This window comes from Camelus ferus, chromosome X (genome assembly GCF_009834535.1).
Source record: "Camelus ferus isolate YT-003-E chromosome X, BCGSAC_Cfer_1.0, whole genome shotgun sequence".
Taxonomy (NCBI): domain Eukaryota; kingdom Metazoa; phylum Chordata; class Mammalia; order Artiodactyla; family Camelidae; genus Camelus; species Camelus ferus.
The window spans coordinates 54,396,462-54,408,969 of record NC_045732.1 but is presented as its reverse complement, the minus strand read 5'-3'; the positions used below and the strand labels follow the sequence as shown (position 1 = coordinate 54,408,969).

Genomic DNA, 12,508 nt, shown 5'->3' with positions numbered 1-12,508 from the left:
CTAGACAACAGCTAACCTTCTTTCTCTCTATAAATTTACCTATTCTGAATATTATTATAAATGGAATAATACAATATGATGGCTTTTTGTGACTGGCTTCTTTCAGTTAGCATAATGTTTTCAAGGTCCATGTAGTATTGTGTATCACCACTTCATTCTTTTATGTTGCTCTGTGATATTCGATTGTGTATATATAGCATAAATTGTCCATTCATTAGTTGATGGTTATTTGGGCTGTATATGCATAGTCTATTATGAATAATGCTGCTATGAATATTTATATATAAATTGCTATGTGGAAATATGTCTTCAGATCTCTTGGGTATGTATCTAGGTGTGCATTTCTAGATCATTTTGTAAGTCTATGCTTAAAGTTTTGAAGAAATGACAAAATTTTTTCCAAAGTGGTTGTTTCACATTACAGTCCTACCATCAGTGTAAAGGGGTCCAGTTTCTCCACATATTGACCAACATTTGCCATGTCAGTCATTTTGATTATAGCCACTATCATGGGTGTGAAATAGCTCATGGAGGTCTTGATTTGCATTTCCCTAATAGCTAATGATAGTAACTCCCTTTTCATGTGCTTATTGGCCATTCAGGTATCTTATTTGGAGAATGTCTATTTAGAGAATTTGGCCATTTTTTAAATTGTTTGTTTTTTGAATTGTAATTATTCAGTTCTTCATATATTCTCTAAACTAGTCCTTATCAGGTATATGAATTGCAAATATTTTCTCCCACTCCATATGCTTTCTTTTCACTCTCTTGAAGGTACTATTTATGCAGAAACACTTAAATTTTGATTAAGTACAATTTACCTATTTTTCTGTTGTTACTAGCACTTTTGGTATTCAATAAGTTATTACCTAAGCCAAAGTAACAAAACCTGACTCCTGTGTTTTTTTCTAAGAATTTTATAATTGTATCTCTTACATATAGGCATTTCATCTGTTTGGAGGTGGTTTTTGTGTATGATGTGAGGTAGGAATTCACCTTGATTATTTTGCATGTGAATATCTAGCTGTCCCAGCACCACTTATTGAAAAATTATACTTTCTCCATTGAATGATCTTGTCATCCTTCTTAAAATCAGTTGATCATATGGAAGAGTTTATTTCTGGACTATCAGTTCCACTGTATTGATGTATCTGTCTCTTCTTATGCTAATACAACACTGTATTAGATTACTATAATTGGATTTGGATTACTGTACCTTTGTAGTAAGTTTTGATATTGGGAAGCGAGAGTCCTCCTAATTTATTCAACTTTATCTAAATTATTTTGGTTATTTGAGGTCCCTTGAATTTGCATATGAATTTTAAGATCAGCTTATCAGTTTCTGCAAAAACGACAGCTGGAATTTTGATATTGATCATGTTCAATTTGTAGGTTGATTTGGGGAGTATTGTCATATTACTAATACTGTGTTTTCTGATCCATGAACATGGTATACCTTTCTACTTATTAGATCTTCTCTAATTTCTTTTAACAGTATGTTGTACTTTTTAGTAAATAAGTCTTGCACTTATTTTGTTAAATTTACTTATAAGTATATAGCTCTTTTTAGTGTGATTTTAAATGGAATTTCTTTCTTAATTTAATTATTGGATTGTTCATTTATTTTTGTACATTGGTCTTGTATCTTAAAAACATACTGAACTAATCCATTAGTTATATAAGATGCAAGTGGATTTCTTAGGGTTTTCTTTATATAAAGTCATGCTATCTACAAGCTTAGGTAGTTTTACTTGTGTAAAACCTTACTACATTTTATTTTTCTCAACTAACTGTTAGTACCTCCAGTGCAATGTTAAGTAGAAGTGGTAAGACATCTTTCTCTTCTTCTTTATCTTAAATGGAAAACATTCAGTCTCTCACAATTAAATATGGTGTTACCTGTGGGGTTTTTTGTAGATGGTCTTTATCAGGATGATAAAAAATAAAAATTCCCTTTTATTCCTGGTTTGTTGAAGCTTTTATCATGAAAAGGTATTAAATTTTTGTCAAATGCTATTTCTGCATCTAATAAGATATATTCATGTGAATTTTTTCTTTATTCTATTAATTTGGAGTATTATGCTGTTTTTTTCTTTTTCTTTTTTGGTATTTATTTATTTTGCATATCTTTTTTTCAGTTTTACTAAGATATAATTGACATGCCACACTATGTAAGTTTAAGGTGTTCATCATAATGATTTCACTTACATATTTTGTGAAATTATTATCACAATAGGTTTAGTTAACATCCATTATCTCATATATACTGAAGAAAAAGAAAAAGAAAAAATCTTTCCTAGTGATAAGAACTTGTGGGGACTACTCTCTTAACAACTTTCAAATATGTAGTAGCAGTGTTAACTACAGTCATGGTGTTGTACGTTACATTCCCAGTACTTATCTTATAAATGGATCTTTGTATCTTTTGACTATCTTCATCCAATTCCCACTCCCTCTACCTGCTGCTTCTGGTAACCGCAAATCAGATCTCCTTTTCTATGAGGTGTTTGTTTGTTTGTTTGTTTGTTTGTTTGTTTTGTTTTGTCTGTTTATTTGTTTTAGATCCTATATATAAGTCATACCATACAACAATTGTTTTTCTCTGTCTGAATTATTTCATGTAGCATAATGCCCTTGAGGTCCATCCATGTTGTTGCCAATGGCAAGACTTCATTTTTTATGTTTGAATAATATTCCACTCTCTACATATTTCACAACCTCTTAATCCATTAATCTGTTGCTCAAAACTTAGGTGCTTCCATGTCTTGGCTATTGTAACTAATGCTGCTATGAACATGGGAGTGCAGATAGATGTCTTTTCAAGTTTGAGTTTTCATTTCCATTGGATATATTTCCAGAAGTTAAATTGCTTGATCATATGGTAGTTCTATTTTAAAAATTTTGAGGATACATACTGTCTTACGTAGTGCCAGTACCAATTTACAATTCTACCAAGAGTGCACAAGTTTACCCTTTTATCCACACCCTTGACAACATTTATTATGTATTGTCTTTTTGGTGATAGGTATTATAACAAGCATAAGGAAAAATCTCATTGTGATATTAAAAATGCATTTATCTTATGATTAGTGATATTGAGCACCTTTCATATACCTTTTGGCTATTCATATATCTTCTTTGCAAAACATCTATTGAGGTCCTTTGCCTTTTTAATTGGATTATTGGTTTTTTGCTATTGAATTGTATGACTTTTTAATATATTTTAAATATTAACCCCTAACCAGATGCATGGTTTGTAAATGTTTTATTCTCATTCTGTAAGTTGTTCATACATTTTGTTGATCATTTCTTTTGCTATGTAGAAGCTTTTTTAGTTTGATGTAGTCTCCTTTGTTTATGTTTGATTTTGTTTCTTGTGCTTTAGGTATCATATACAAAGAAATCATTGCCAAGATCCCTGTCAAGGAGATTTTTTTCTGTTATCTTCAAGAGTTCTTATGGTTTCTAGCCTTACATTCAAGTCTTTAATCCAGTCAGATTTAATTTTTGTAAATAATATAAGATAGGGGTCTAGTTTCATTCTTTTGCATGTGAATATACAGCTTTCCCTGCCCTAATTATTGAAGAGATTGTCTTCTCTCTATCGAGTCATCTTGTCCTCATAGTTAAATATTAATTGAACATATATGCATTGGTTTATTCCTGAGCTCTTGATTCTGCTCCATTGGTCTGTGTCTCTTTTTATGCCAGCACTATACTAATTTTTTGTGTGTGAAAACTTTTTTTTAATTTAATTTTTATATTTTTAACATTTTTATTGATTTATAATCATTTTAAAATGTTGTGTCAAATTCCAGTGTAGAGCACAATTTTCCAGTTATACATGAACATATATATATTCACTGTCACATTTTATTCTCTGTGAGCTACCATAAGATCTTGTGTATATTTCCCTGTGCTATTCAATATAATCTTGTTTATCTATTCTACAATTTTTAAATCCCACTATCCCTTCCCAAACTCCACCCCCTTGGCAAACACAAGTTTGTATTCTATGTCTATGAGTCTATTTCTGTTTTATATTTACACTTTGTTTTATTGTTTTTTGTTTTTTGTTTTTTCTTTTTTTTTTAGATTCCACATATGAGTGATCTCATATGGTATTTTTCTTTCTCTTTCTGGCTTACTTCACTTAGAATAACATTCTCCAGGAGCATCCATGTTGCTGCAAATGGCGTTATGTTGTTGGTTTTTATGGCTGAGTAGTATTCCATTGTATAAATATATGAACACTTCTTTATCCAGTCACCTGTTGATGGACATTTAGGCTGTTTCCATGTCTTGGCTATTGTAAATACTGCTGCTGTGAACATTGAGGTGCAGGTGTCATTTTGAAGTAGGGTTCCTTCTGGATATATGCCCAGGAGCAGGATTCCTGGGTCATATGGTAAGTCTATTCCGAGTTTTTTGAGAAATCGCCATACTGTTTTCCACAGTGGCTGTACGAAACTGCATTCCCACCGGTAGTGAAGGAGGATTCCCTTTTCTCCACAGCCTCTCCAGCATTTGTCATTTGTGGATTTTTGAATGATGGCCATTCTGCCTGGTGTGAGGTGATACCTCATTGTAATTTTGATTTGCATTTCTCTGATAATTAGTGATAATGAGCATTTTTTCATGTGCCTATTGGTCATCTGTATTTCTTCCTTGGAGAATTGCTTGTTTAGGTCTTCTGTCCACTTTTGGATTGGGTTGTTTTTTTTCTTATTAAGTTATATGAGATACTTATATATTCTGGAGATCAAGCCTTTGTTGGTTTCATATGCAAAAATTTTCTCCCATTCCGTAGGTTGTCTTTTTGTTTACTTCTGGTTTCCTTTGCTGTGCAGAAGCTTGTAAGTTTCATTAGGTCCAATTTGTTTATTCTTGCTTTTATTTCTTCTAGGAGAAAATTTTTGAGATGTATGTCAGGTAATGTTTTGCCTATGTTTACTTCCAGGAGGTTTATTGTATCTTGTCTTATGTTTAAGTCTTTGATCCATTTTGAGTTGATTTTTGTGTATAGTGTAAGGGAGTGTTCTAGCTTCATTGATTTACATGCTACTGTCCAGTTTTCCCAACACCATTTGCTGAAGAGACTGTCTTTATTCCATTGTATATTCTTGCCTCCTTTGTTGAAGATTAGTTGACCAAAAGTTTGCGGGTTCATTTCTGGGCTCTCTATTCTATTTCATTGGTCTATATGTCTGTTTTTGTACCAATACCATGCTGTCTTGCTGACTGTAGCTCTATAGTATTGTCTGAAGTCTGGGAGAGTTATTCCTCCAGCCTCTTTCTTTCCCTTCAGTAATGCTTTGACAATTCTAGGTCTTTGATGGTTCCATATAAATTTTATTATGATTTGTTCTAGTTCTGTGAAATATGTCCTGGGTCATTTGATAGGGACTGCATTAAATCTGTAGATTGCCTTGGGCAGTGTGACAATTTTAACAATATTGATTCTTCCAATCAAAGAGTGTGGGATATCTTTCCATTTTTTAAAGCCTTCTTTAATTTCCTTCATCAGTGGTTTATAGTTTTCTGTGTATAATTCTTTCACCTCCTTGGTTTGATTTATTCCTAGGTATTTTATTCTGCTGAGTGCTATTTTAAAGAGGATTGTTTCTTTACTTTCCTTTCTGTTCATTCATCGTTAGTGTAAAGAAATGCAACTGATTTTTGAACAGTAATCTTGTAACCTGTTACCTTGCTGAATTATCCAATCAGCTCTAGTAGTTTTTGTGTGGACCTTTTAGGGTTTTCTATATATAGTAACATGTCATCAGCATATAGTGACACTTTTACCTCTTCTTTTCCAGTTTCAATCCCTTTTATTTCTCTCTGTTGCCTGATTGCTGTGGCTAAGACTTCCAAGGCTATGTTGAATAGGAGTGGTGATAGTGGGCATCCGTGTCTTGTCCCAGATTTTAGTGGGAAGCTTTTGAGTTTTTCACCATTGAGTTCTATGCTGGCTGTAGGTTTGTCATATATAGCTTTTATTATGTTGAGATATGTTCCCTCTATACCCACTTTGGTGAGAGTTTTTATCATAAATAGGTGTTGAATTTTATCAAATGCTTTTTCTGCATCGATTGAGATGATCATGTGGGTTTTGTCCTTTCTCTTGTTGATGTGATGTATTACATTGATTGATTTGCATTTGTTGAACCAGCCTTGTGTCCCTGGGATGAACCCCACTTGGTCATGATGTATAATCTTTTTTATGTGTTGTTGGATTCTATTTGCTAAAATTTTGGTGAGGATTTTGGCATCTATGTTCATCAGTGATATTGGCCTATAATTCTCTTTTTTGGCAGTGTCTTTGTCTGGTTTTGGTTTCAGGGTGATGGTGGCTTCATAGAATGAGTTTGGGAGTATTCCCTCCTTTTCAATCTTCTGGAAGAGTTTGAGAAGGACTGGTATGAGTTCTTCTTTGTATGTTTGATAGAATTCCCCGATGAAGCCGTCCGGTCCTGGACTTTTATTTGTAGGGAGGTTTTTTATTGCTATTTCGATTTCATTTCTAGTGATCAGTTTGTTCAAGTGGTCAGTTTCTTCTTGATTCAGTCTTGGTGGACAGTATGTTTTCAGAAACTTGTTCATCTCCTCTAGGTAATCCATTTTGGTTCCATATAGTTTTTCATAATATTCTTATATGATCTTCTGTATTTCTATGTTATTTGTTGTAATTTTTCCATTATCCTTTCTTATTTTGCTAATTTGTGCTGTCTGTTTTTTCTTCTTTGTGAGTTTGGCCAGAGGTTTGTCAATTTTATTTACTTTTTCAAAAAAAAAAAAAACAAACAGCTTTTGTTTTGATTGATTTTTTCTATGTTTTTTTAAAATCTCTATTTTATTTATTTCCTCCCTGGTCTTTATAATTTCCTTCCTTCTACTGCCTTTTTGGGTTTTTTGCTCTTCTTTTTCTAGTTCTTTCAGCTGGTGGGTTAAATTGTTTATTTGAGATTGTTCTTTTTTGAGGAAGGCCTGTATCACTATAAACTTCTCTACTAGCACTGCCTTTGCTGTGTCCCATAAATTTTGTGTGGTTGTGCTTTCATTTTCATTTCTCTCAAGGTATATTTTTAATTTCAGCTTTGATTTCCTGATTGACCCATTGGTTTTTTGATAGCATGTTGTTTAATCTCCATGCTTTCCTGTTTTCTCCTTTATTTCTCTGTAGTTGATTTCTAAATTCATGGCATTGTGGTCAGAAAAGATGCTGGAGATAATTTCTATCTTCTTAAAATTGTTGAGGTTTCTTTTGTGCCCAAGTACATGGTCAATCCTAGAAAATGTTCCATGTGCACTTGAAAAGAATGTGTATCCTATTTTTGGGGGGTTAATGCTCTGAAAATATCCACCAAGTCTAATTTTTCTATTGTATTATTTAATTTCTCTGTTACCTTATTTATTTTCTGTCTGAAAGATCTGTCTAGTGATGTTAATGCAGTCTTAAAATCTCCAACTATTATTGTAATCCCGTAAATATCCCCCTTTATCTCTGTTAGTAATTGTTTTATGTATTTACATGCTCGTATATTGGGTGCATATATATTAACGAGTGTAATATCCTCATCTTGTATCACTCCTTTAATCATTATAAAATGTCCTTCTTTATCTTTATTTATGGCCTTTGTTTTAAAGTCTAATTTGTCTGAAATCAGTACTGCAACACCTGCTTTTTTAGCTTTTCCATTTGCATGGAATATCCTTTTCCATTCTTTCACTCTCAATCTATATGTGTCCTTCTCCCTAAAGTGGGTCTCTTGTATGCAGCACATTGAAGGTTCTTGCTCTATTATCCAGTCTGCCACTCTATGTCTTTTGAGTGTAGCATTTAGTCCATTAACATTTACAGTAATTAATGATAGATGTGTGTTTATTGCCATTTTGAACTTATCTTTGCAGCTTATTTGGTGTTTCCTCTTTGTTCTGTTCTTCCTCCTTTTGTGGTTTGATAATTTTCCTTTGTATTATCATGGATTGTATTTAGTTTTTGTGACTCCCTTGTAAGTTTTTGGCTTATGATTACCCTTTTTTGTAAGTCTATTAGCCCATTACTATAACTGTTTTTATTAAACTGATAGTGACATGATCTCAAACCCATCCTACTAAGAACAAAAAATTTAAAAAAGAAAGAAAAAATATTCTATATTTTCCTGCCTCCCTCTCCCAATCTCAATGATTTGTATGTCTTCTTTTATAATTTCATGTTTATTTTATTTGTAATTCATGAGTTATCACCTTTCCAGTTGTGAGCTTCTCATTTCTGTAGCACCCTGCTGCTTTTCTGTTTATAATAGACCTTTCAATAATTCTTTTAACATGGGTTTAGTGTTGCTAAACTCTTGTAGTTTTTTTCTTGTCTGTGAAATTCTTTATGTCTCCTTCTATCCTAAAAGATAGCCTTGCTGGATAAAGTATCCTAGGCTGCATCTTTTTTTTCATTCAGGACTTTGAGTATATCTTGCCACTCCCTTCTGGATTGTAGTGTTTATGTAGAGAAATCAGCTGAGGGCCTTACATGGGTAACTGACTCTTTGCTTTTCTCTTGTTGTCTTTAGGATCATTTCTTTATCCTTGACTCTGGCCATCTTGATTATGATATCTCTTGGTGTGGGTCTATTTGGGTTCTTCCTGTTTGGGACCCTCTGAGCTTCCTGTACTTGGATATCTGATTCCTTCTTTAAGTTTGGGAAGTTTTCAGTCATGATTTCTTCCAATACCTTTTCAATCCTCTTTGATCTTTCTTCCCCTTCTGGGACCCCTATTATGCAAAGATTGTCATGCTTTGTATCATCCCATAGGTCCCTTAGGCTATTTTCATTTGTTTTTATTTGTTTACCTTGTACCTGTTCTGATTGGTTGCTTTCTGTTGTCCTGTCTTCTGAGTCACTTATTCGTTCCTCTACATTATCTAGTCTGCTTTGCACAGCCTTTAGATCATTTCTCGTCTCAGCCAATGAGTTTACCATTTCTACTTGTCTCTTCTTTATAGCTTCCATTTCATCTTTGACATATTTTATATCTCTAAACACTATCTCTTTTAGTTCCTTCAGTACTTTGATCACTCTTTTTTTGAAATCTTGATCTAGTAGGCTATCAATATCTATTTCATTGATCGTTCTTTCAGGGGATTTCTCTTGTTCTTTTAATTGGGAATGATTTCTCTGCTTCATCTTGCTTATACCTCTCTGGCACTGTGGTTTATGGAGTATCAATTTCAATTATCTACTGTGGTCCTTAAAGATTTTATTTATTTATCTATCTAATGCCTATGTAGGAATAAAACTAAAAAAAAAAAAAAAAGAGAGAGAGACAGAGAGAAAGAGAATTTTAAAAGAAGGGAGAAAAAAAAGGTTTGAAAACAGTGTATAATGAGTAATAGAAGAGCAAGTTGAAGCAGAATAGCGATAGAGTTGAGACGTCTTTTAAAAACTTTTAAAAAAGGAGAAAAGAGGGAAAACATGTATTTGAAACCTGTGTATAATCAATAACAGGACATCAAAACCAAGAGAAATAAAAATGATTGACATGGATTTTTAAAAAATAATAATAAAAATATTTTTAAAAAATTTTAAAGGGATTAAAACTGGGAGTATATATATTTGTTTAAGAAGTAAAAATTTAAAGGGTAATAGAAAATAGAACAGGTAAAAGCAGGTTTAAACAAAAAAGGGACGGTGTTCTCCTGAAGACTGTATGCTCTTAATGGGAAGTCTTTCTGTCTTTGCCCTGTTTTGGAAGCTCAGCTTGCTGTTTGCAGAGGCCCTCCGTTGGTGCCCTCGTCTGTGCTGCTCCTAGTGTCTGTTGGCCACTAGATCGCACCCCCTCACAACACTGGGTCAGGTGCAGCTTTCCTTTGCTGTGGGTGTGCAGGTCACTGCCCCTCAGGATGCTGCAATCAGATGTTGCAGTCTGGTCAGGTAGGAGCGGGGGTCGCGCCCCCTCCCAGCACCAAGGTCAGGGGTTGCGTTCCTGCCCGAAAGGAGGGCGGCCGCCTGCCCTCTCCCGGCGCCAGTTACTCTGCTGCTCTGTGCCCTTGCGAGTTCCGCAGGCGGGCTCGGGGAAGACTGAGGAACAGCCCTGTCCCTGCTCCGGCCCAAAATCCAGCTCCTTGTTTGTCTTGGCGGAGCAAGTTCTCTGAGGACCCAGGATGGAAGGATCCTATCTGCCTCGGGCTGTAGACAAGTCTCCATCTGGCCTTGGAGGCTGCTGAGTAAGCCCTTCGGTGCGGATTCAGGTTTCACCCCTGCCCCCGCCTGGGTGCTAAGCGCCGGAGGATATGGCAGCTGTGCCTGAGCCTTGCCTCTCTTCACCCAAAAACTTTTCCATGGGTTTTCAGAGATGGGTGTATGCACCCTTACCCCCAGGGCACATCAACCGTGTTGTTTTATGGAGGGCCCAGGTTGTTCTGCCCTGTGCACCCACAACCACAGTGCGCATCCCCCTGCCGTCCCCCCACGCTGCCTCAGTGCAGCCGCCCCCATCCTCCGCCCGGTTCAGCCAGCCTGTCCTGGCCCCCAGCTGCCAGCCCGTGTGTCATGCTGGTTGTCGTGGGGACTCTCTGTGCCCGTTTAACTTAGTTCTGTATGTCAAGGGCTGCTCTGTACAGATCTGAGCCTCGGAGGCTCCGCCTCCATCCCGCTGGCCTCTAGGTTGGAGAGGGGATACCCAGTGAACGAGTGTTAGTCCTCCTTTGCCGCTCCGTCCCCGTGGGACCCATCCCACACTGTTTTGCCTTTTCTTCTTTCTTTTTTCCTCTTCTCCTACAAGATTTTTGGCGTCTCTATTTTTTGAAGAGGACGATGTTCTGTCTGAGTTCCGCAGGTGCTCTGGTTGGCTGAGTGGGTCTGTGGATGTGAGTCTTGGTGCATTTGTGGGAGAGGGTGAGCTACGAGCATCCTTCTACTATGCCATCTTGGCCTCCTCTCTCCAGTACTATACTATTTTGATTACTATAGCTTTTTTCTTCCAGTTTTATTGAGATACAATTGACATACAGCTCTATATAAGTTTTAAGATGTGCAGCCTAACATTTTGACTTATATACATCATGAAATGATTACTATAATAAATTTATTGAACACTCATCATCATATATAGATGCAAAATTTTTTAAAAAAGGAAAAATATTTTTCCTTGTGATAAGAACTCTTAGGATTTGATATATTCTTTTAACAATTTTCATACATAGCATACAGGTTGTTAATTATATTAATCATTTGTACATTATACCCCTAGTTCTTATTTATCTTATAATCAGAATTTTCTACCTTTTGACCACCTTCATCCAATTCTCCTCTCCCCCTGCCACTAGTAATCACAAATCTGATCTCTTTGTCTATGAATTTGTTTGTTTGTTTGTTTGTTTCTTTGTTGAAGTATAATTGGCCTGCAACATTATGTTAGCTTCTAGTGCACAATAAAGTGATTTGATATCTCTACACATTACAAAATGATCATCATGGTAAGTCTAGCTACTGTATCACCATACAAAAATATTACACTATTATTGACTATATACCCCATGCTGAAAATTTCATCCCTATGGCTCATTTAGTTTTTAACTGGAAATTTGTACCTCTTAATTTCCCTCAACTTTTCAACTTATTCCTCCACTCTCCTCCATTCTGGCAACCACTTGTTTGTTCTCTGTCTCTCTGGATCTGTTTCTGTTATCTTTGTTTATTTATTTTATTTTCTACATTCCACATATGAATGAAAACATACGATATTTGTCTTTTTCTGTCTGACTTAGTTCACTTAGCATAATGCCCTCTAGGTCCATCCATGTCACAGATGGCAATTTTTCATTCATTTTATGGCTGAGTAATATTCCATGGTGTGTGTGTGTGTGTGTGTGTGTTTGTGTATATACATATACACACATATCAAATTTATATATGTATCAGATTTTCTTTATCCATTCACCTATTGATGGGCACGTAGGTGGTTTCCCTACCTTGCCTTAGTTATTGCAAATAATTCTACAATGAAGTGCATACATCTTCTTGAAATAGTGCTTTTGTTTTCTTCAGAAAAATATCCGGAAGTGGAATTACTGGATCACATGGTGGTTCTATATTTTATTTGTTTGAAGACCATCCATACTGTTTTCCACAGTGATTACTATAGCTTTTTAATATAGCTTGAAATCAGGGAGTATGATCGCAGCTGTCTTACTCCTCAGGATTGCTTTAGCTGCTTGGGGTCTTCTACAATGCCATATAAATTTTAGGATTATTTTCTACTTCTATAAAAATGCCATTGGAATCTTGATAGGGATGGCATTCAATATATAGATGTCTTTTGATAGTACTGATATTTTAACAATATTAATTTTTCCAATTTACAAACACTGGATATCATTTAACTTTTTTGTGTCTTTTGTTTCTTTCATTAATGTCTTACAGTTTTCAGTGTAGAGATCTTTCACCTCCTTGGTTTAATTTTTTCCTAAGTATTTTATTGTTTTAATGCCATTGTAAATGGGATCATTTTC

At 35.0% G+C, this 12,508-nt stretch overlaps 1 protein-coding gene across 2 annotated transcripts in view; it reads left to right on the top strand.

Annotated features, from left to right (window-relative positions):
- Window positions 1–12,508, top strand: part of HDX (highly divergent homeobox) — a 122,647-nt gene that overhangs the window by 36,146 nt on the left and 73,993 nt on the right. The window lies entirely within an intron of this gene.